The 25159-nt window shown below is 37.2% G+C and overlaps 1 pseudogene; it reads left to right on the top strand.

Moving 5' to 3' along the window:
• Positions 1–24261, top strand: part of LOC119536902 — a 57756-nt pseudogene extending 33495 nt beyond the window's left edge.
• The last annotated feature ends 898 nt before the right edge of the window (positions 24262–25159 follow it).

The raw sequence follows: 25159 nt of genomic DNA on the forward strand, positions 1-25159 counted from the left end.
AACCTCTGAGGTCCAGGGATGAGGAGGAATCAGCTTTACGTACCACAGGAAGTATGTTCCACATGCAAAAAAGGAAGGAAGGGAGATAGGGAGGGAATGCATGTGGGCAGTCAAAAATTTATACATTTCATTGGACTTCACCACCTGGATTATTACTGATATTCTCACAAACTTTGAGGACTAGCAATTTAATAGGATGAGCCCTCAATCTTGGGGCTTGCCCTTATGAAGCTTGTTACTGCAAAGGAGAGTCTAAGCCTAGTTATAATTGTGCCTAAGAGTCTCCCTCTGAGTACCACTTTGTTGCTCAGATGTCACCTCTCTTTCTAGCTAAGCCAACTCAGCAGTGAACTCACTGCCTACCCCTCTACGTGGGACATGACTCCCAGGGATGAGCATGGACCCAGCATCATGGAATTGAGAAAGCCTTCTTGACCAAAAGAGGGATGTGAAATGAAACAAAATAAAGTTTCAGTGGCTGAGAGATTTCAAATGGAGTCGAGAGGTCACTCTAGAGGGCATTCTTATGTGCTATATAGATATCCCTCTTTAGTTTTTAGTACATTGGAATAGTTAGAAGGAGATACCTGAAACTGCCGAACTACAACCCAGTAGCCTTGATTCTTGAAGGCAATTGCGTAACTATGTAGCTTAACATGGTGTGATTGTGAAAACCTGTGGCTCACACTCCCTTTATCCAGTGCATGGACAGATGAGTAGAAAAATGGGAACAAAATATAAAGGAAAAATAGGGTGGGACAGGGGGATGCAATGTTTTTTAACTTTTATTTTTATTTTTTTTTGAAATAAGGAAAATGTTCAAGAATTGATTCTGGTGATGAATGCACAACTATATGATGGTACTGTGAATAATTTATTGTATACTGTGGATGATTGCAGGGTATGTGAATATATACCTCAATAAAACCATATTAAAAATCACACCTCTATTTATTCTATAAAAATATTATCAAGTGTTGTCATGTAAAAAGGCAAGCAACGAATATGCAGCTGCAAAAAATGTTGGGAAAAATTATTATGAAGTAACATCAGACAGTTAAATCTTAAAAAGTTCTTTTTCTCTGTTTGAAAAAAAAAATCATTTGGGAGTAAAGGGGTGAATGGGGAGAGGGGATGTTTTGAGTGTTCTTTTTTACCTCTACTTTTTATTCTTTTTAATTTTTTTGAAGTAATGAAGATGTTCAAAAATTGATTGTGGTGATGAATGCACAACCATATGATGGTACTGTGAAGAATTGATTGTACACTTTGGATGATTGTACAGTATATGAATATATCTCAGTAAAACTGAATAAAAAATTTGTACATTTCAAAAATCCTCTACTCCTTTATTTTTGCAATCACTATTTTGTTTCTAATAGAGAGGTTCTTTCTGGCTACAGTGGAAGGGAAGAGGGAGCCAAAGACCCACCCCCAGGCACTGGATGGGGCATGTGGATTTGTAAAAGATCCCCTCTCCCCCATGATCAGTCGGCGATCATTGCAAAAATATCTCTCTGTACACAAAACTTCTGTGTCAAAGTGAACTTCCCCAGAACATAGCACTCACATTATTGAAAACAAAAAAATACAAAGCCAAATTTTGAACACAGGTAATCTGTCCCTGGATCCATTTTAGGGCAAATATTATCTCAGGGAAGGAACAAAAGTGCAACAGGGTAAAGTAGCTTGCCTAAATCTATTTACTGTGTTTCAAGTGGCCAAATCAGGAACAGAAGTTAAGATGGTTTGTCTTTGCTTTCTGAGTCTTTTTACCTAGCCATGGATATTTTAATGAGCATCATGTGAATAGTTTTGAATGTGGGTAGGAGATGTTGTCTTAGTATTAGTCAATTTTTCTAATTAACAAACAACTACAATATCTCAGTGGCTCATAATGCAAATATTTATTTTCATTATTCATTGTCTCTTGGACATCTGGGGCAACCCTGCATCAGAGTGGGGAAAGAGTTCAGGTCTGTTCCATGTGATACAGTCTTGGGCCCAAGCTAGACGAGCAGAAGCTACTAAGTGGAAACTCTTTTAACCGTGGGTCACTGGAATGGCAGAAGGCAAGCCCAACCATGCAACCGGATTTCAAATCTCTGCTAGCATCCCATCTGCTAATATTCCACTGGTTGAAGCAAGATATGTAGCCAAGCCCTGCATCACTGGGCTGAAGAAGTACCCTATACCCCTGGTGGGAGGAGGGGAGTGAATATTCTCTGATTAATAAAAACCATCACAGAGAACTTTGAAGAACCTAGATTGAGGGTCCTCTTGTTTTTTGTTTTTTTTTCTAAATACAACTTAGTAAAAAAGCATTACCAACCAATAGGCCCAGAAACTTAGAGGTCACAAGTCAAATTTAAGAGGTGTTGGTAATGGGATTGATACTGTATTAATGGTAAACTTACGAAATACCGTTGTTTCTACCAATTTTTGAAACCTGGTTGAAATGTCTTTACGTATTATTATCTGGCATAGATATACATAATAGTTATTCTTTGTAGGTACCCTTTGGGGGCGATATATTAAGCTTTGGGGCAATACGTTAAGCTAAAGTTGAAGGAGACATGAACTCTGGAGTGAAAAATGGCTGTGACCGTATGAGAGTCAGAAAGCGAAATGCAGCTGTTTGTTGAGGTGTGAAATCATATCTATCAAAGTCTTTTTATTTTAACATCAGTTAAGGACATTGAGACGCCATAGATAAATTATGTTTTACTGGTTTTACTTATGGCTAATAGTTTGAATTCATCCCATTCTAGAATTTTCTCAATTCATAAAGAACTTGATTTTCCTACCAGTAATACTTCTCTACCCCACTCCAAAGTCATGGTGAGCCAGTAGAGATTTTTCTTGCATTATTGGTATTCAAGAAAAAGCAATATTGTTCTTGTGGCTGAAGCTATGGACACTATTACTAAGAGATAAAGGGTCAGAGTTTCAGGTGGAATTGAAATTAGTGAGTTGGTTTAGCAATCGAGAGTGGGAGATCTTGAATACATTCACTTGTTTGTTCAGTAAGAAGTAAACATTTCAGTATACCTGCTATGGTTATAGGTACTGGAGAGTGCAGAGAAAATAGGCAAATAGGTTTCTGCCCTCATTGGAGAAAGAGTATAATAAAAAGGCAAGAGACCTGGACTAGGAATGAGAAATCAGGGGTTTTACTATTAACTAGCTTTAGAACCTGAAAGGAATAATAACACTTCTAAAATGCAATTTCCTTATCTAGAAAATAAGAAGGTTTATCTAGATTTATCCAGTGACAGCCCTACTTCCAACAGCATAGAATGTTAAGGAGTTTGTTACTTTATTGGAAAGGCACAAAACTTGTGAACACTTCATTGCTTAATAATTATGAATTGAGTGCCTATTAATTTGGGATAGTCTTTGTTCTTAGTAGTGGGCATATAATCATGAAGGATGAAGAGTCCTAACTCTGGAGAGCTTATATTCTTAAAGGGAAGCAGTCAATAAACAAGTAAACAAATAATTATGAGATTTAATTTCAGGTATTAATAAGTGCAGGGGAAAAATATGTAACAGATCAAGGGGAGAAGAAGTGGCTGAACAGAATGTGTTATTTGAGATAAGGTAGTCAGGGAAGTTCTGTTTGAGGAAATAATACTAGAGAGCTGAATTAAATTATTGGGTTAGTTTTGCAATGATTTGGGGAAAAGCATCTCTCTAGCAAAATATGATGAGGCTGAGGTAGGAACATGCTTTGTGTATTTAAGAAATATCAAATTATATAGTTTAATTATATAGCAAAATCTATTTATTAAAAAATAAAATAGAATTATCAAATTATATAGTTTAATTATATAGCAAAATCTATTTATTAAAAAATAAAATAGAATAAAATGTATTCCACAGAGTGACATAAAGGTGTGTTGAAGTAATCAGAGATTACCTGAATTATTCCTGTAATCAAGTCTTTGTTTCATTTCTCCTGTTCCATTTGTCACTATGTTCTGCCTATTTTATATTAGCTTCTTGTATCTGCCCCTCATGTCCATTCCAATATCCCCAACCTTGGACTCAGATGGACAGTTGCAAAAACTACTGGCTTTGAGCCATCCTGTACCAAAGAATAAAGCTGATCACATAATTATAAATCTAAAAATTATTTTTCAATGCTACTCTATCAGTTTCAGAAAAAAAAGTAAGTTCAAATTTCTTAGCATGGCAAGACTCTCCTGATTTATCTCTACTGACTTCTTTAGCCTCTTCTATTTTCAAACCTTCCTTCTTACCCTAATTCTACAGAAAGAATTCTGTTTTCCAGAAGGCTATGCTTCCCCCATATATTTATTCACACTTTTCTCCCTTCTGTCTAATTTCCTTCATGTGCTTTAGAAATCAATTAGGCTGTCATTTCTGTCAGGGACTTTTCCTCAACCTCCCAATCTGTTTATTAAAACTTAACATACTGCAGTGCAATTGTGTTTTTGAGTATCTTTTTTGCCACTAGGACTGTGAGTTCCATGAGGATTTGGACTTTATTATTCAGGGGTACATTTCTGGCTTCTAGTTCAATGCCTGGTACTAAGTTCAATACATTTTTCTAAAACTAATGAATGCAGAATATAATATATGAACGATTTAATTTTAAGAGCCAGGCTATATCTTTAAATCAGTCAATTATTTTATCTCACCTGTTTCTCTCCCTCCCTTCTCCCTTCCATGCCAAACCTCATGTTGGCACCTAGATTCAAATAACCATTCTAAAACCACGTATCACACGCTATGGAAGAACATGCTTCACCACGTGAAAGTATGGTCTCTGTTAAGGACATACTGAACTTTATTATTATTTAAACCCTACTCATGGCTATTCCATTGGTTGACATTATTATTGCATTAGCAGTTATTTTAAGTATTTCTACCCCATTTGTTTCCGTGAGCAATGGACATCTTGCTTTAGCATTTTCATTTGTAGCCCAGGTCTCACGAAATGTGGGAAGATTATTTTCATCATTAACATAAACAACCTAAGGTAATTATTAAACAGTTAGATTATGAAAAATCTCATAATTTACTGGTAACTGTTTAAGCTTTTTTTCACCCTTTCCATCATCCTGGGATTTTGCTTTATCCTTTTCCAAGTAGTGAGGAAGATGAGAAGAGACCGATTTATAGTCATTGTTTACTGCTGTTCAAAACCAGTGAGGTACGTGGCTTAGCTCCACTTTCCAGCTGAGATAAAGGAAGTTCCTAAAGCGATTAGTCTGGGCAGCTAATTGGTAGATGAAGTGGGGTTGAGCCCAGGTGTCTTAGTCTCCTGGCTGCTAAAACAAATAACACACAATAGGTTAGCTTAAACAATGAGAATTTCATGGCTCACAGTTTTAAGGCTAGGAGAAGTCCAAAATAACAGGGCCAGCAAGGTGATGCTTTCTCTGGAAGACTGTGGTGTTCCGGTGCTGTCTGCCAGTGATCCTTGGTCCTTGGCTTTTCTGTCACATGCAATGCACCTGGTGACATATTCTTTCTCTTTCAGGTCCTGCTGACTTTCAGCTTCTTGATGTAGCTTTTCCCCTGTGGTCTTTTCTGTGAGTGCTCAGGATCCATCCTGATTCATTTGGCCACACCTTAACTAAAAATAACGTCTCCATAACTCCTATTTACAAATAAATTCAACCCCACAGTAACGGATTAAAATTAAGAATATGTTTTTTCTGCGATACAAAACAACTCGCCACACCAGGTTTAATGGACACTAAAAGAATTCTCTTTTTACTCAACAATGTCTCTTCTTCAAGGAATAATCTAAGCAAAAAGTTCAGAGTATCTGATACATTGTACCAAATAGAAATGAATACACAGACATATAATTGTTAACTATATTTTCCTAAATTGCAAACAGCCTAACGGGAAAGTCTAGAAGATAATTATACAGACTTTATGGTATTAGAGCAAGGGCTCTGAGAACTCCTCCAAAGATTATCTTAATTCTTCAGACCCAAGTCTGAACTCATATTTACAACAGAAAGCATGTTTAGAAGCATGATTTAAGCAATGTAAATACCTAGAAGAATGAAGTTATCAGCTTATTTTGAAATATGCCCATCTTTTTTCTGGCTGATCCACAGTGGTCTGTGGCATCATCATTGCCAAGATTTCAATTCTCGAATATGAGGTTGTTAATGAATATACTAATAGCTAACATTTATTGAATCCTTACAATGTTCTAGGCAGTGGATTAGGTATTTTATTTATGTTTATCATCACATTTAGAATTCAGTGTCTCTCTTTAGGTAGGTGCTTATTTCATAGCCATTTTCTAATAAAGAAACTGAGGGGTAAAACATTAAATAACTAGTCCAAGATTTTACCTCCTGGAAAACAGCAAAAAAGATTTGAATCTAGGTTATCTGACTACAAAGCCTGTGCTCTAACTTGTACATTCTTTCTGAGTGTGTTTGACAGAGCATTTGGCCTGGAATCAGGAAACCTAATTCTAGTTTCAGATTTGCTACTGACAAGCTGTGTGAGTTCAGACAAGTCTATTTCCTTCTCTGAGCTTGTTTATTTCATCTAACAGAGGGGGAATGGGTGATGAGAAGAATAATTTCTGATATACCTTGCAACTGACAGATTAGATGATTGAAGTGTCAGGAATGGAAGCTCATTAATACGCAGCAGGATGTAGTAATTTCCCAAGATCATCCTGGCACAGATAACAGTTCTTGCTATGCCATAGTATTTTACAAATTATTTTTCCTTAACATTTAGCCTGAGCTCTTTACCACTATGTTCTCTGTGCTCTGAAGCTCTTTTTTGGAGGATGAGAGCAGAGTCAGTAGCACCTTCCTTTGTGACGTAGATGGATAGGTGATTATCTTGTGACTTTTGTAAAATCAGGATAATGGAGGGTGGTAAAGAAGTGAAGACTTGGAAGTTCCTAAGGGAAAATTATTTTTTTAAATGCCCAAATTCCTTTACATAGCTCTTGGTTCTTAGGGATTATTTTTCTTCAACTCTGGTGAGGTGCATATATATTTTACTACATTTGTTGGCTATGTAATTAGTCTTCATTTTCAACTGGTGAAAATTAATGAAAAAATGAAAAGGTGTTTCTGAGGTTGTGACCCATGAGAACAGGGAATGTTTTCCCTAGTAGCAGAAGGCACATTTGATCACGTTTATAGCTGAGCTGAAATGTCCTCAGTATTCTCACTCTCCTCATCCTCTTCCTCCCTGTCATCTTAACAATGTCAGAAAGGGTTACCAAGCCCTCTATCATGGGACTAACCCTTATGAAGCTCATTAACTGCAAAGGAGAGGCTAAACTTGCATATAATTGTGCCTAAGAGTCTCCCCCTGAGTACCTCTTTGCTGCACAGATTTGGCCCTCTCTCTCTCTAACTGAGCCACCTTGACGAGTGAACTCACTGCCCTCCTCACTACGTGGGACCCAACTCCCAGGGGTGTAAATCTCCCTGGCAACGCAGGATATGACTCCCAGGGATGAACCTGGACCTGGCATCAAGGGATTGAGAGTATCTTCTTGACCAAAAGGAGGATGCAAAATGAAATGAAATAAAGTTTCAGTGGCTGAGAGATTTCAAATGGAGTCGAGAGGTATATCTTATGCACTATACAGATAACACCTCTTAGGTTTTAATGTGTTGGAATAGCTTGAAGTAAATACCTGAAACTAGCAAACTCCAACCCGGCAGTCTGGACTCCTGAAGATGACTGCACAACAATGTGGATTACAAGGGGTGACAGTGTGATTGTGAAAACCTTGTGGATCACACTCTCCGTGTCTAGTGTATGGATGGATGAGTGGAAGAATGGGGTCAAAAACTAAATGAAAAATAGGGTGGGATGGGGGGGATGATTTTGGTGTTGTTTTTTACTTTTATTTTTTATTCTTATTCTGATTCTTTCTGATGTAAGGAAAATGTTCAAAAATGGATTGGGGTGGGAAAGCCATATGGACCATACTCCCCTATGTCCAGTTTATGGATGGAGAAGTAGAAAAATGGGGGTGAGGGGGGAGGAAAAAAAAAAAGAAGGCACCCAGTGTTCTTTTTTACTTTGGTTGTTCTTTTTCACTTTGGTTTTTATTCTTATTGTTTTTGTGTGTGTGGTAATGAAAATGTCAAAAATTAATTTTGGTGATGAATGCACAACTATATAATGGTACTGTAAACAATTGAATGTATGCTTTGTTTTGTATGACTGCATGGTATGTGAATATATCTCAATAAAAATGAATTAAAAAATGGATTGGGGTGATGATGCATAAGTATATGATGGTTTTCTGAACAGCTGATTGTACACCATGGATGATTGTATGGTATGTGAATATATTTCAATAAAACTGAATTTAATTTTTTTTTTAAAAAAAGATTACCAGTACAAACCACTGACTTGCACCAGTCTTTGTGGAGGCACTCTAGGCATATTATTTCACTAATTATTCACTGAACACTGAAAGGTAAATATTATTCTTTCAATTTTACTAATGAGGGAACTGATTCTGAGAGAGATTAAGAAATTTGCCTAAAAAAACATAGCTAGATAGCTAGGAAAAAACACCAAGTTCCTTCTGACTTATAAAAATATGTGTGTCATTTGAAACTGTTATGTACCCCCAGAAAATGCCACATTCTTTTAATCCATTCTTGTGGGTGCAGATCTGTTGTGGGTGGGAACTTTTGATTAGGTTGTTTCCATGGCGATGTGACCCACCCAATTCAAGGTGGGTCATAATCCTTTACTGCAATCCTTTAAGAGAGCTCATGGAGAGAGAGAGAACTTAGAAAGAAACCACCTTGGGAGAAGCAAGAAGGACCCACAGAAACTGAGAGAGCCATTTTGAAACCAGGGCCCAGGAGAGAAGGACCAGCAGACATTGCCATGTGCCTTCTCATCTGACAGAAGAACCCCAGATGCCAGCAGCCTTTCCTCACAGAAGGTATCTTCATCTTGATGCCTTAATTTGGACATTTTCATGGTCTTAGAACTGTAAATTTGTAAATTAATAAATCCCCATTGAAAAAGCCAGCTCATTTCTGGTATATTGCATTCCAGAATTGTTTAGCAAACTGAAACATTATATTTCCTGGAAACTGGAAACTCTTCTCATCAGCATAAAAATCTTCTCTTAGAGACATCTTTCTTCATAGGCAACATTCCCTGCCCTCCTCAAATTGTGGGTCTGTAGCATATTGTATACATCGTTATTGAAATAATATTTATCTATCAGTCTGGTACTATAATACATGCAAATATTATATACAGCTCAATACATTTTATAAAGTGAACACTACATGTAACAAATATTCACATCAGCATATAGAAATGACTAGTTTCCCTCCCAGTCATTAACCTCCCTAAAAGTAATCACAATTCTCACTCATCAAGGTTTAGTGTTATCTGTTTTGAACTTGAAATACATGGAATCATTAAGAGTGTACTATTATCAATTGCTTCTTCATTGCCTTCCTAGGATCTAAATTTTCTTCTAGTATTGTATTCCATCTACCTGAAGAACTCTCTTCAATGTTCTTTTCCTGACAATGAATTATTTCAACTTTTATCTGAAAACATCCTCATATTACCTTCATATTTGAAAGATATTTTCGCTGGTTTCTTAGTTTACTGGGGCCGCTGCCACGAAGTACCACAACAGGATTGCTTTAAACAACAGCAATTTGTCTCACAGTTTTAGAGGCTAGAAGGCTGAAATCAAGGTCTTAGCAGGGCCATGCTTCCTTTGAAGTCTGTAGGGTTCTGGTGGTGACTTGCTGGGAAAACACAGCATAACACAATCTCTGCCCTCATCACATGGTTGTCTTCTTCTGTCTGACTCTTACTGACTCTCTCCAAATTTCCTTTCCTAATAAGGACAGGACGTCAATCATATTGAATTAGGTCCCACTCTAATCCAGTTTGGCCTCATATTAACGAATGACATCTTCAAAGATCCTATTTCCAAATAAGATCACATTCATGGGACTGTATATTAAGACTTGAACATATCTTTTTTTTGTTGATGTTGTAAAAGCAATTTTATTCATACACCATACAGCCCATCCAAAGTGTACAATCAATGGCTCTCAATAAAATCACATAGTTGAGCATTCATCAATGCAATCAATTTGAGAACATTTTCATTGCTCCCCAAATAAAAAAATCCCATACCCCTTACTCCACCCCCTATTATTGACACTTAGCATTGGTATAGTACCTTTATTGCAATTGATGAAAGAATATTGCAATATTACTGTTAACTAGCCCATAGTTTGCATTAGCTGTGTTTTTTCCCCAATATACCACCCTATTACTAATACCTTGTACTAGTGACATACATTTGTTCTATTTCATGGAAGAACATGCTTATACTTATTTGTACACTTAACCACAGTCATCATCCACAACAGGGTTCACTGTATTATACAGCCTCATGTTTTATCCTCTAGCTTTCCTTCTAGTGAAGTGCGCAACCCTAAACTTCCCATTTCAATCACAATCACACCCGTAATTCAGTGCTGTTAATTGCACTCACAATAATGTACTACCATAATCTCTATCCATTTCCAGACATTTGCAGTCAACTTTATTAAAATTCTGCACAAATTAAGCATGAGCTCCCCATTCTATACCCTCATTCTGTCTCCTAGTAATAAACTATAGTCTATATTTTAATTCCATGAGTTTGCTCATTTTAATTAGTTCATACAATATTTTTCCTTTTGTTTCTGGCTTATTTCTCTCAACATAATGTCCTCAAGGTTTATCCATGTTTTTGCATGCTTTGGGACTTCATTCCTTCTTACAGCTGAACAATATTCCATTGAATACATAGACCACATTTTGTTTATCCATTCCTCGGTTGATGGACACTTGGGTTGTTTCCATCTTTTGGCAATTGTGAATAATGCTGCTATGAACATTGGTGTGTAAGTGCCTGTTTGCATCCCTGCTTTAAGTTCTTCTGGGTATATACGAAGTAGTGGGGTTGCTGGACCATATGGCAGTTCTATACTTAGTTTCCTGAGGACAGCAGCTACATCATTCTACATTCCCACCACCAATGAATACATGTTCCTATTGCTCTACATGCTCTTCAACACTAGTAGTTTTCCGTTTTGTTTCTTAAATAGTGACGATTCTAGTAGGTGTGAAATGGTATCTCACGGTTTTGATTTGCATTTCCCTAATAGCTAGTGATATTGAGCATGAACTTATCTTTTGGGGGGTGCAATTCAATTCATAACACCTGGTTATAGAATTCTTGGCTGATTTTTTTTTCTTTCTGTACTCTAAACTTCATTTCTTTGTCCTCTGGCTTACAGTGTTCTAGTTTGCTAATGCTGCTGGAATGCAAAACACCAGACATGGATTGGCTTTTATAAAAGGGGGTTTATTTGGTTACACAGTTACAGTCTTAAGGCCATAAAGTGTCCAAGGTAACACATCAGCAATCAGGTACCTTCACTAGAGGATGGTAAATGGTATCTGGAAAACCTCTGTTAGCTGGGAAGGCATGTGGCTGGCATCTGCTCCAAAGTTCTGGTTTAAAAAATGGCTGTCTCCCAGGACGTTCCTCTCTAGGCTGCAGTTCCTCAAAAATGTCACTCTTAGTTGCACTTGGGATATTTGTCCTGTCTTAGCTTCTCCAGAGCAAGAGTCTGCTTTCAACGGCCATCTTCAAACTGTCTCATCTGCAGCTCCTGTGCTTTCTTCAAAGTGTCCCTCTTGGCTGCCAAGAGGGACACTTTGAAAAAAGCACTGGAATGGAGAGAGGAGCTTCAGCTTACAGAGACATTTTGGAGATGGCCTTTGAAAGCAGGCTTTTCCTCCGGAGAAGCTAAGAGAGGACAAATGCCCCAAGAGCAACTAAGAGTGACATTTTTGAGGAGCTGAAGCCTAGCGAGAAACATCCTGGGAGAAAGCCATTTTGAAACCAGAACTTGGAGCAGACGCCAGCCACATGCCTTCCCAGCTAACAGAGGTTTTCCAGATGCAATTGGCCATCCTCCAGTGAAGGTACCATTTGTTGATTCATTACCTTGGATACTTTATGGCCTTAAGACTGTAACTGTGTAACCAAATAAACCCCCTTTTATAAAAGCTGATCCATCTTTGGTGTTTTGCATTCTAGTAACATTAGCAAACTAGAACAAGTGTCTATTAAGAAGTCTGCTGTAATTTTTATTATTGTTCCTCCATAGTTAATGCTTTCTTTATCTCTGGCTGCCTTCAATTTTTAAAAAATATACATTTATTTCTCAATAATTTGACTATGATGTATCTAAAGGTGGATGTATGTGTTTGTTAGCTATTTGTCCTACTTGTAAATTTCTGAGATTTTTGAAGAAATATTTCCATCTCTACCCCCACCTCCTTGGTTGCTCTTAAGAGTTTTGTTTTGTTTTAATTTCTCAGATGTTTTACTATGATATGCCTAAAAGTGTTTTTAATGTATATATACTGCTTCTGGTTCACAACATGTCTTGAATTTATGATTTTATCACTGTTTTTCTACAGTTTGATCATGCTGTGGTTTGTTGTCTTCTTAGCACTTATCCAGATTGGAGTTTGCTGAACTTCTTGAAAGAATGACTCTGTAAGTTTTATCAAATATAGAAAATGTTGAGACATTAATTTCATAAATTTTTCTGATTCTCTGCCCCCCACCCACCCTTTCTTCTTCTCTGCTTCTTGGACTCTTACATGTTAGACACTTTATATTGTCCCAAAGCCATTGAAACTCTTCTTGTTTTATTCGGTCTTTTATCTCTCTGTTCTTTCTGTTTGAGTAATTTCTCTTGCCTTGATTTCAAGTTTACTAATCTTTCCTTCTACAGGGTATAACCTGCCATTAGGCCCATCAAGTGAATTTTTTATTTAATATATCATATTTTTCAGCTTTACATGTTTCTTTTGGTTCTTTTACAGAGTTTCTAATAATCAGGTTCATGTTTTTACATTAAATTATTGAACATTTATAAAACTTGTTTTAAAGTTCCTGTTTGCTAATTCCATCATCTCTGTCATTTCTGGATCTGTTTCTATTGAATGGTTTTTCCTTTGTTTGATGGTCACACTTTTGACTTCTTGCATGTTTAGTATTTTGCTAATTGGATTTTGGATACTGTGAATACAACATTGTTGAGAGTTTGAATGTTTTTGGCTTTCTTTATACATTGTGGGAGTTTGTTTTGGCAAGCAGTTAAAATTAATTACAGCTAATCTTCATCTTTCAAATGCTTCTTTTCTGAGATTTATTATTTTGTGTATAAAGTAGGTCTATCATGGCTACAAGTATCTTCATAATCTAATTTATAACTACTTATTTTCCTCATTGTCCTGTGTTCATTTGACTTTGCTCCTTCAGCTTCAGATACGTCTGTCTTTTTTTTCTATTCTTCAGATAGCTTTACTTCAGATTTAGGTCTTTATTCTTACTTCTCCCATTACCTGTAATGCTTCTTGTTCAATTTGTTCCCAATACTTGTATCCTCATGTCAAGTTTGTTCAGTTGTAACCTATTCTGAGAGTACTTTCCTGACTGACGTATTTAAAATAAACATCCTTTCATTTCCCCATCACACTTTCCTTACCTCACTTCTCTTTTATTCATAGAAATAGCTATTCTCTGGTATGGTAAGTTAGTGTACCTAAAGTGTTCTGACTGTTATATATATTCCTGAATTTTGTCTTACATGTGTCTAAGTGATTAATATAATTCCCAGCACATTAAAAAAAATATTTGTTGAATGAGTGTGCTGGTTTGAATGTATTATGTCCCCCAGAACAAGCCATATTCTTTGATGCAATCTTGTGGGGCAGATGTATTAGTGGGGATTAAGTTGGAACATTTGGATTAGGTTGTTTGCAAGGAAATGCACCCCACCCAACTGTAGGTGACAACTCTGAGGAGACATTTCCATGGAGGCATGGCCCCACCCATTCAGGGTGGGCCTTGATTAGTGGAGCCATATAAATGGGCTGACAAACAGAAGGAACTCAGTGCAGCTGTGAGTGATGTTTTGAAGAGAAGCTACAGCCAAGAGGGACACTTTGAAGAAAGCACAGGAGCTGCAGATCAGAGACAGTTTGAAGACGGCTGTCGAAAGCAGACTCTTGCTCCAGAGAAGCTAAGAGAGGACAAATACCCCAAGTGCAACTAAGAGTGACATTTTTGAAGGAACTGCAGCCTAGAGAGGAACGTCCTGGGAGAAAGCCATTTTGAAACCAGAACTTTGGAGCAGACGCCAGCCACGTGCCTTCACAGCTAACAGAGGTTTTTCAGAAACCACTGGCCATCCTCCAGTGAGGGTACCTGACTGTTGATGCGCTACCTTGGACACTTTATAGCCTTAAGACTATAACTGTGTAACCAAATAAACCCCCTTTCATAAAAGCCAATCTGTCTCTGGTGTTCTGCATTCCGGCAGCATTAGCAAACTAGAATAATGAGTAACTAAATGATTACTAGTTTTTAATGCATCAGATGGTTATAATAATATCTGCCCTAACAATATCACTTGTTTTTTCCTGAGTGTTAAATGAACTATATCCTGGGTTGTACATGTTTGTCAATTTGTAACCCTCTTACTGTATTTGGGAATATCTTCAATTTATGAATTTAAGTGATTGATTAGGACCTGTTCACTGCTGTTGAAAGCAAAAGAACCAGATATTCATTTCCCTGAGTCTCTCAGGTAAGGCAAACTCTGTCCTGGTTTGATTGGGACTGAAGGGCTTTCTGAGTTGTGAGATTTTTAGTGCTAAAAACATCACACTACAAGTCAACTGCAACAGTTGATTACCATGCTAGCAGTTCAGCATAAGCATGTGACCTATGTTTGGCCAATCCTATGCTACCACCTCAGAGTTTGACTGTGTGGTGTGTGATGTAAAGAAGTCAGCGGAGAATTCATTCTAGCCACAGCAGAGATGTCCAGGGTGCAGGGGCTGTGGTGACAGCATCAGTGGTGTTCAGTGTTCAACCACAGCAGAGTTTTGACCAAACGTATTCACCCTTTGCTGTGAATTAAGTCATCTAGCTTCCTAATATTCTTCCTAAAATCCTCATTTTTTTGTTAAGTTAGTAAGGGGAAGTTTCTGTTGCTTGTAGCCAAAAACAAAAAAACCCTGACTGATACATTGTAGAAACAGTTTTGAAGTGGGTAAACTGTTCCAAAAGGTAAAAGCATTCATTATCATTTTTATTAGTGCAGAACAGAGCTCTGCTGAACATCTAGATAGCCAGTGGGAAACACCTGCAAATATAAAGGGCTTCTCTGAAATGGTTATTGTATGTGTTTTAAGGAGTCTGATTAAAGCAATTTTCAGACTGTGTAGGAAAATCACTTTGTATTTAGTTTTTATAACTTGTTGTGCTCTATTCAAATATGTTTTCCATGGTATGACAGGTAGAGATGAGTTTAGTTTCCTTAAAACATGAAGGCATTAATAGTTTGTCATACATGAGCCAGTTGAGAAGAAAATCAAGTATATTTTAAATGATAAGGGGACCAGAAACAGGACTATTAGTGATGGTTAATAAGTCAGCTGTGTCTGTAGGGGAAAAAGATGATCATAGAATTTTCTGCAGTCTGGGAAGAAATTTTTGCTATAGATTTTTATTTTTTTCTGCTTTGTCATAAAGAATAGTTGGTGGAACCTTGGAGGGAGTATTTAAAAAGGTTGTATTTTCTAGTTATCTTTTGCTATATAACTAACAGCCACAGAAGCTCAGTGATATACAACAAAACGTGTTTATTACACATCTATATGTGTGCAGCCTGGATTGAGTAGGTGGCTTTGCTGATGTTGGCTAGTCTCTGCTCAGATGAATGGGATGACTCTGTTCTGCTCCAAGTGTCCTCATTCTCCAACAGGGTGGCCCAGGCTTATTTTCATGGTAATAGCAGAAATGCAGGAGAGTAAGCAGAAACAGGCAAATCTTCTTGAAGCCAGAGTTTTGAACTAGCACGTGGTCAATTCTGCCTGATTTTATAGGCCAAACCAAGCCACAGAGGCAAGCTGCAGAGAGAGAGGGCACTGAAAGCTTACATGGCTAAGAGCACAGAACCAACCAGGGAGGGGTGAAGAATTGGGATCATCACTGCAATTTGCCATAAACTCCAGAGTCCAGGAGAAAAGTGTACAGCATCCAGAGAAGAGCAGGAGGTAGAGGCTGGTAAATTATATTCCAGTAAATTGTTCTCTCCATGGTGGTTACCATTGCCCAGACCCCACTCTTGTGTCAGGCAGCAGGGGGTCCTACACTTGGCAATGCTTGATGGTGCCAAAAAAGGGCAAAAAAATCCAACTTTCTCAATATCTGGGTGATCATGGCTTTTGATTAGCTGCTTTGGATCCCTGGGGGCCTGATTTTGAGGAAGGCCATTGTTCTAACCCTCCTGGGACAAAGTTGGCAGAGGAGAATTAAAGACAGCATGCTCACAGCTGCAGAGGACAGCTGGCAGGCTGTATTTGCTGGTCAAGAAAGTGAAGCTTTTGGGAGCTATGGAAGAATCTCCTGGTGCCCTGCCTGGACACTTTCTTATCTCATCTCCAGAGCAATTTGGTCCTAGCCTGTTCTCCCTTTATGGATAACTTGCCTTGTTCCAGCTAGGAAAGATTAACTTGGGAAACTCCTCTCTAGCATGCCTGCTATCCAATAATTTTCTCTCTAATCAAAAGCAGCTTGAGACAATGAAAGCAGTGTAAGAAACAATTATAGCCGATGGCCTGAGGAAAAGGATTATCTGCTTAAGGGCCTGGAAAGTAAAGGGGATATTCAAACTCCTGTAAACAGGGAAACTCCTAGGCCTCTAACAAGCAAAAAATTAGGACAAGACACAGGCCCAGAAAAGATAGGGAGGACACTGCACCTTACATTTGCCTTGGGTGGACCTTTCTGATAGGAGGACTGGCACTGGAGAAAATCTCTGTCCTATCACCAATTGGTTACAAGCTCAAGAAATAGACATCCCAAGGAATAAATCCCAGAGATAACATTTAAAAATATTATAAGTACAATGCACAATAAAAGATTACAAGATGAACAAAGAAACAGGAAATGACAGCCCATCCAAAGGAAAAGGATAAAAATCCAGAAAAGACCAATGAAGAAGACCAGAATGTGGATATATGGAGCAAAGCCTCTTTAAAAAAAAAGATCTTAAAAATGCTCAAGGATAGGAAGGAAAATACAGAGAAAGAACTAAAGAATATCAGGAAAATAATCAATGTGTAATACGAAAATCTTAGTAAAGAGGTAGAAAGTTTTAAAAGGAAGCAAACAGAGCTGCTGGAGTTGAAGACCACAATAACTGAATTGAAAAATCCCCAGGAGGGTTTCAACAGCAGATTGGATCTGGCAGAAGAAAGAATCAGTGAACTTGAAGAAAAGACGATTAAAATGAGACAGTTTGAGGAGCAGAAAGGAAACATAATTATAAAAAGTGAAAATAGCTTAAGATACCTGAGGGACTCCATCAAGCATAGTGATACAGGCACAATGGGATCCACAGAAGGAGAAGAAAGAGAGAAAAGGGCAGATGAAATTTCAAAGAAATAATGACAGAAAACTACCTTAAATTAGCAAAAGATATGAATATACATACCCAAGAAGACTAGAGAATACCAAACAGGATAATCTTGAAGAAAAATATACCCCATTACATATTGATCAAACTGTCAAATGCAAAGGACAAGAGTGTTCTGAAAGTTGCAAGAGAAAAGTAATATATTTTGTACAAGGGAGTCCTAATTAGATTAAGTGCTGATTTTTCATCAGAAACCATGGAGGCAAGAAGGCAATAGGTTGAAAGACTTAAAGTGCTGAAAGAAAACAACTGACAACTAAGAGTTTTATATCCATTGAGATTTTCTTTCAAAAATGAGGGAGAGATAAAACATTCCCAGATAAACAAAAGCTGAGGGAGTTCATCACCCCTTATACCTGCCTTACAAACAATGCTACAGGGAGTCGTCAGACTGAAAGAACTCTAGACAGTGGTTTAAAGCAGCATAAAGAAATAAATGGTAAAGGTAACCATTTGTGTAACTGTAAATGACAATACTAATTTATTTTTTGGGATGTGGCTCTACTTCTTACTCCCTATAGTTGCTAAAATGCAAATGTATAAAAAGCAATGATAGATCTATGGCTTAGACATACAATGTACATAGCTATAATTTGTGACAATTAAAAAAAAGGTGGGGGGATGAAGGCATATAGGAACAGTGTATGTGTATTTTATTGAAGTCAAGTTGGTGTCAAGTCAAATATGACTGCTACATATTTAGGATTTAAAATTTTAACCTCATGGTAACCACATGGAAAATATTTGAAAAATATATCCAGACAGAAATAAGAAGGGACTTAAAATGGTGCAAGACAAAAATAAAATAAATATAAAGTAGGCATTAATGAAAAAAATTAAGGGACATAAAAGTCATATGACTTACAAAGACTAAATAGAAAAATGACAGAAAAAGGCCAGCATTATCAGTAATGACTTTAAATGGAAATGTATTAAACTCTCCAGTCAAAAGGCAGAGATAGGCAAAATAGATAAAAAAGCATGACCCAAGTATATGCTCTCTACAAAAGACTCACCTTAAATTCAAAGAAACAAGAAGGTTGAAAATGACAGAATTGAAAAAATATATATCATGGAAATAGTAACCAAAAGAGAGCTGGGGTAGCTCTACTATTATCAGATAAAGTAGACTTTAAGTAAAAAAAACAATTATGAGGGACAAAGATGGTCATTATATACTGATAAGAGGTCAATTCAACAAGAAGATATAACAATTATAAATACATAGACACATAATAGTAGAGCCCCCAAATATTTGAAGCTAATATAGATGGATTTGAAGTGAGAAATTGACGGTTCCACATTAATAGTCAGAGACTTTAATACAGCAATTTCTGTAATAGATAAAGCATCCAGACATTAAATCAATAAAGAAATAAAAGTCTTGAACAATACTCTAAACCAGCTAGACCTAACAGGCATGTATAGGACACTTTGCCACAACAACAGAATACACATTCTTCTGGAATGAACATGGATCATTCTCCAGGATAGACCATATCTTAGGTCATAAAACAAGTCTTGATAAATGAAGAAATATTGGAATCCTACAATATACCTTCTCTAACCAAAATGGAATGAAGCTAGAAATTAATAACAGAGAGAGAAATGGAAAATTCACAACTATCTTGAAATTAAACAATGCAATCTTAAACAACCAATGGGCTAAAGAGGAAATCACAAGGGAAATTAGGAAGTATCTTGAGGCAGTGGATATGAAAATATACAAAACTCATGGGATACAACAAATGTACTGTTGAGAGGGGAATTTATAGCTTTAAATGTTACATTAAAAAAGAAGATTCCAAATCAGAGACCTAACCCCAAACTTGAAAAACTAGAAAAAGAAGAGCAAACTAAATCCAAAATGAGAAAAGGGAAAGAAATAACAAAGATTAGAGAGGAGATAAATGAAATAGAGAATTAAAAAAAAAAAGAGAATCAAGAAAACCAAAATTGGTTCTTTGAACAGATCAATAAATTGACCAACATATACCTAGACTGATAAAGAAAAAAAGAGAGAGGACACAAATGACTAAAATCAGAGATGAAAAGGGGGACATTACTACTGACTCCACTGAAATAAAAAGGACTATAAGAGGATATTGTGAACAACTGTATACCAACAAATTAGATAAACTACATGAAATGGACAAATTTCTACATTAAATGGACCCAAATTACCTACACTGAATCAAGATGAAATAGAATATTTCAACAAACCAAGAATTAGTAAAGAGATGGAATCAGTAATTAAAAACCTCCCAACAAAGAAAGCCCAGGACCAGATGGCTTCACAGGGCAATTTTACCAAATATTCTGAGAAGAAGGAAGAAGTAACACCAATCCTGCTCAAACTCTTCCAAAAAATTGAAGAGAAGGGGACATTCCCTAATTAATTATCTTAAGCTTCCATCATCATTATACCAAAGCCAGATAAAAATGCCACAAGGAAAGAAAATTACAGAACAATATCCCTTAGGAAGATAGATGAAAAAAACCTCAACAGAATACTAACACCTGAATCCAACAGCATAATAAAAGTTTATACACTGTGATTAAGTGGAATTTATCCCAGGTATACAAGAGTGTTTCAAAATGAGAAAATAAATAAATGTGAACAGCATGAAGGGAAAAAAAAAAAAAAACAAAAAACACACGATTATCTCATTGGCAGAGAAAGGAATTTGACAAAATCCAGCAACCCTTCTCTGTTGGTTTATATAATATGTCCCCCAGAAAAAGCCATATTCTTTGATACAATCTTGTGGGGGCAGATGTATTAGTGTTGATTAAGTCACTTCCATGGAGATGTGACCCACCCAAATGTAGGTGATAACTCTGATTAGATAATTTCCATGGAGGTGTGGCCCCACCCATTCAACTTGGGCCTTGATTAGTTCACTGGAGTCTTATAAAAGCTCACAAATAGAAGGACCAGAGAAGCTGCAGCTGAGAGACACATTTTGAAGATGGCTGTTGGAAGCTGACACTGACATTTTGGAGAATGCCATTTTGAAATGCAATCTGGAAGCAAGCAGACACCAGCCACATGCCTTCCCAGCTAACAGAGGTTTTTGGATGTCATTGGCCATCCTTCAGTGAAGGTACCCCATTGTTGATGCCTTACCTTGGACACTTTATGGCCTTAAGACTAACTCTATAATCAAATAAAGCCTATTTATAAAAGCCAATCCATTTCTGGTATTTTGCATCCTGGAAGCATTAGCAAACTGCAACACCAGGGTTCCAATATCCCCACTTCCATTATTATCAACCCAGATGTCCCCATCCCAATTTTCAGGGTCCCATTCTTTTCCAGTCAATGCCCATACTTTAACAACAGACACCTATGAGGCTGAGATTTTAGTTTATGTTGTAAATCTACTACTTGCCAAATGAGACTCTGAGTCTGGTTTTCAGAAATCTCAAGTCTGTAGCCACAGAAATAAGATTTTCTTTGGGGACACACATAAAAATCTTTACATCTGTCATATGGTATTTAAGTTTCAGATTTGAAGACTTCAGCTTGTCCCTTTCTCCTATAACTTTCAATCATATCTAAGTACAACCAGCCAACATCCTTATACCTCTTAATTTGCAAAACTCTGTTAAGGTGTCAAAAACACTGTCACCCAGAGCCTTGCCTTATACAAGAGTATGATTAGGAGACTCAAATGGTGATATTTTGTGTACCTCCAATGCCAACTCATGCCATGGACTGTCTTTGCCATCTTGATTATTGGAAATGGAGTCATTAGTGCCTTTGAATGCAATCAGAGTAGAAAACCAATTTTAAAAGCCCATTTTAAGATTTTATTTCTCAAGAACCACTCCCAGTACCAAGCTGTATTAGTTGTTGCTCTCTAGGGAAACAGAACCAACAAGAGATATCTATAAATGTAAGATTTATAAAAGTGTCTCTCGTAACCGTGAGGATGCACGAGTCCAAATTCCATAGGGCAGGATGCATGAGTCTAATTTCCATAGGGCAGGCAGCGAAGTGGCAACTGTGATGAAGGTGTTAATGATCTCCTCAGATGGTGCAGGCTAGCTGAATAAGAAGTGACAGTTCTCTCTTTTCTCCCTTAAAAGTCTTCAACTGATTGGATTAAATCCAGCTGATTGAATTCTCTTATTGTGGAAGACATGCCCTTCATTGATGTAATCAGTCACAGATGCAGCCAATTGACTCATGATTTAATAAACCGGTCTTCTGGATTGTTAACCAGCAACAAATGTCCTTGCAGTAATGGTTAGGCCAGTGCTTGCTTGACCAGACACCCTGGACACCATCACTTGGCGAAGTTGACACATGAACCTAACCATCACCCATTATTCATTTAATTTTTGTCCTCATTTATCTACTCATCTGTCCATACACTGGATAAAGGGAGTGTGAGTCACAGGTTTTCACAGTCACATGGTCACATCGTATAAGTTATATAGTTACACGATCATCATCAAGAATCAAGGATATAGAATAATGTCACCACTTTTATTCACCATTAGCTGTATAGTTATATGATCATCTTCAAGAATCAAGGATATGGGATACTGTTACCACTTTTATTCAACTTTATTTATTAAACTAACAGTTCTTGCCAGAGCAATTAGGCAAGAAAAGTAAGTCATCCAAATTGGAAAGGAAGAAGTAAAACTTGCCCTGTTTGCAGATAGCATGATCCTACATGCAGAAAATAACAATAATCTACAACAAAACTCCTAGAGCTAATAAATTATTTTAGCAAAGTGGTGGGGTGCAAGATAAATACCCCCAAATCAGTAGTGTTACTATACACTGTCACTGAACAATCAGAAAAAGAAATCAAGAAAAAATTGCATTCACAATAGAAACCAAAATAATCAATCATCTAGGAATAAATTTAACCAAGTATGTAAAGGACTTGTACATAGAAAACAACAAAACATTTCTAAAAGAAATCAACGATGACCTAAATAAATGGAAGGACATCCTGTGTTCAGGGATTGGAAGACTAAATATTTTTATGATGTCAGTCCTACCCAAAGCAATTTACAGATTCAATTCAATACCAATCAAAATTCCAATGATCTTTTTTGCAGAAATGGAAAAGCAATCATTGAATTTATATAGAATGGTAAGGGGCCCTGAATAGCCTCAGCCATTTTGAAAAAGAGGACAAAATTAGAGGACTCATACTTCCTGATCTTAAAACTTATTACAAAGCCACAGTAATCAAAGCAGCAAGGTACTGGCTCAAGAGCAAACATATAGACCAATGAAATCAAACTGATAGCTCCATAATCAACTGTCACATATATGGCCAACTGATTTTTAACAAAAGGGCAAAGACTACTTAATTGGGAAAGAATAGTCTCCTCAACAAATCATGCTGAGAAAACTGGATCTTCATTTGCAAAAGAATGAAGGTCAACTCAACATGGATCAAAGACATAAATATAAGAGCCAGACCAGTAAAACTAGAAGAAAACAAAGGCAGGCATCTTCAGGACCTTGTATTAGGCAGTGGTTTCTTAGACTTTTCACTCAAAGTACAAGTGAAAAAAGTAAAAATAGATAAATGGGGCTTCATCAAATTTAAAAATTTTTGTGCCTCAAAGGACTTTATCATGAAGGTAAAATGAAACCTACACAATAGGAAAAAAAATACTTGGAAGTCACATATCCAATAAATATTCAATATCCACAATATATAAAGAAATCATTCAACCTAACAACCAAAAGACAAATGGCCCAATTTAAAAATCGGCAAAAATCTTGAATAGACATTTCTCCAAAGAAGAGATACAAGTGACCAAAAAAAGCCATAAAAAGATGTCCAACATCATTAGCCATTAGGGGATGCAAATCAAAACCCACAAAGAAGTGCTCAAAGGTGTGGAGACTGAAAAACCTGTGCCACCTGAATTGACTGAATGACCATTTAGAGGCCAAGAAACTATTGTTTTCCCACAGAAATATTAGGGAGGATTGGCTTGTCCAGAACCACATAAAGAAAAGGAGGTATGCAAAGCCAATGAGCCCTGCACAAGTTTTTCAGAGTGTGTGTGAGATGAAAATTGTGAGAAGGAAGCTCTATATAACTGGCTTTTGAAGAAACAAGGAATGGATAAAAATGTGATTCTGTGGATCCAAAATCTGAGCCTGGAATGCTTAAAGAATCACTTAATATGTGGCTCTGTCCTTCCAGGAAAGAGGCAACAGAATAGGCTAAGGCACCAAGGCAATAGATCCTTCTAGAATTGCTCATTTCTTCCAAGTCATAAGGAGCAGTCCCTTGTTAGAGTGGCTCATGAGATCCTCATGCAAAGAAAGAAGTCCCAAGGAAGTGCCTAGTACCGAGGACAGAGCTGCCCAGGAAGTGGTACCCCTAAGCACACAAATTCTTGTAAGCCCCACAACCACTTCCTGGTATCCTTTTAATACAACTGACTGGGTCTTGCCAGGAAAGAATATAGGAAATATCAGCCAGTTATCCTCTGGAGTAGACAAGTGGCTACTTCAAAAGAAGACCCAGGAAATATTATTTACTTCTCCCCACAGAAGGAATATGACTTTCCCCAAGACTGTTACAGCCTTACAGCAATTTGTGATTTCTGCTTGTGTGTGGCTTAAATTGATAAAGAAAAGTGGTTGTACTGAACTTCTCTGCAGAGATGAAGGAATGGAATACTAGAGTTGAACAACTTTTCTACAGATTTTTGCACATCCATGAACTGGGTGACCACAGGTTGCCAAATCATTGTTTCTGAGTTTGACTAGTTATCTTTCTTTTTCTGCCTAATTTTGAATTAGTGAAGTGAAAGTCTTCAAATTATGAGTTCTGGTACAAAAGAAAAAGCCTGTTTGTTTGCCTCTCATTCAGCCTCTTCTTCAGTGGGTAATATGGACATAAAGGAAAAAAAAAATTCAGATTTCCTCTGTGGTACGAAGGGAGAGACAATTTTATGTGGATTTTCCAGATCAAGGGGGACCCTGCCCATAACCCCTGTGATGTGGTAAGGATAATTGTACACTTATTCACTGTTGGTGCAAATGTAGAATGGTGCAGCTGCTCTGGAAGGCAGTTTGGAGGTTCCTCAGGAAGCTAAGTATAAAATTACCATATGATCTGGCAAACCCGTTACTAGGCATATACACGAGAGAACCATCAGCAGGGATAAGAATACGCATTTACACACCGATGTTTGTGGCAGCATTATTTACAATTGCCAAAGGATGGAGGCAGCCCAAATGTCCACTGACTGATGAGTGGCTGGGTGAACTGTGATGAATACATATTATTAGAATACTGTACAGCTATAGGGAGGAATGAAGTCATGATCATGCAACAACGTGAATGAAACTTGAGGACATTATGTTGAACAAATTAAGCCAGAAACAAAAGGATAAATGTTGAATGGTCTCACTAATATGAACTAATGGAAATGAGCAAACTCTGAGAGTTAAATTTGGGAGCATAGGTTATCAGGAGATAGAAAGAGGGTAGAGATTGGGCAGTTGGTGCTTAAGGAGTACAGAATGATCAATAAGGTTGATTGTAAAGGTTCAGAAATGG

This window comes from Choloepus didactylus, chromosome 6, assembly GCF_015220235.1.
Source record: "Choloepus didactylus isolate mChoDid1 chromosome 6, mChoDid1.pri, whole genome shotgun sequence".
In the NCBI taxonomy this organism is placed as follows: Eukaryota; Metazoa; Chordata; class Mammalia; order Pilosa; family Megalonychidae; genus Choloepus; species Choloepus didactylus.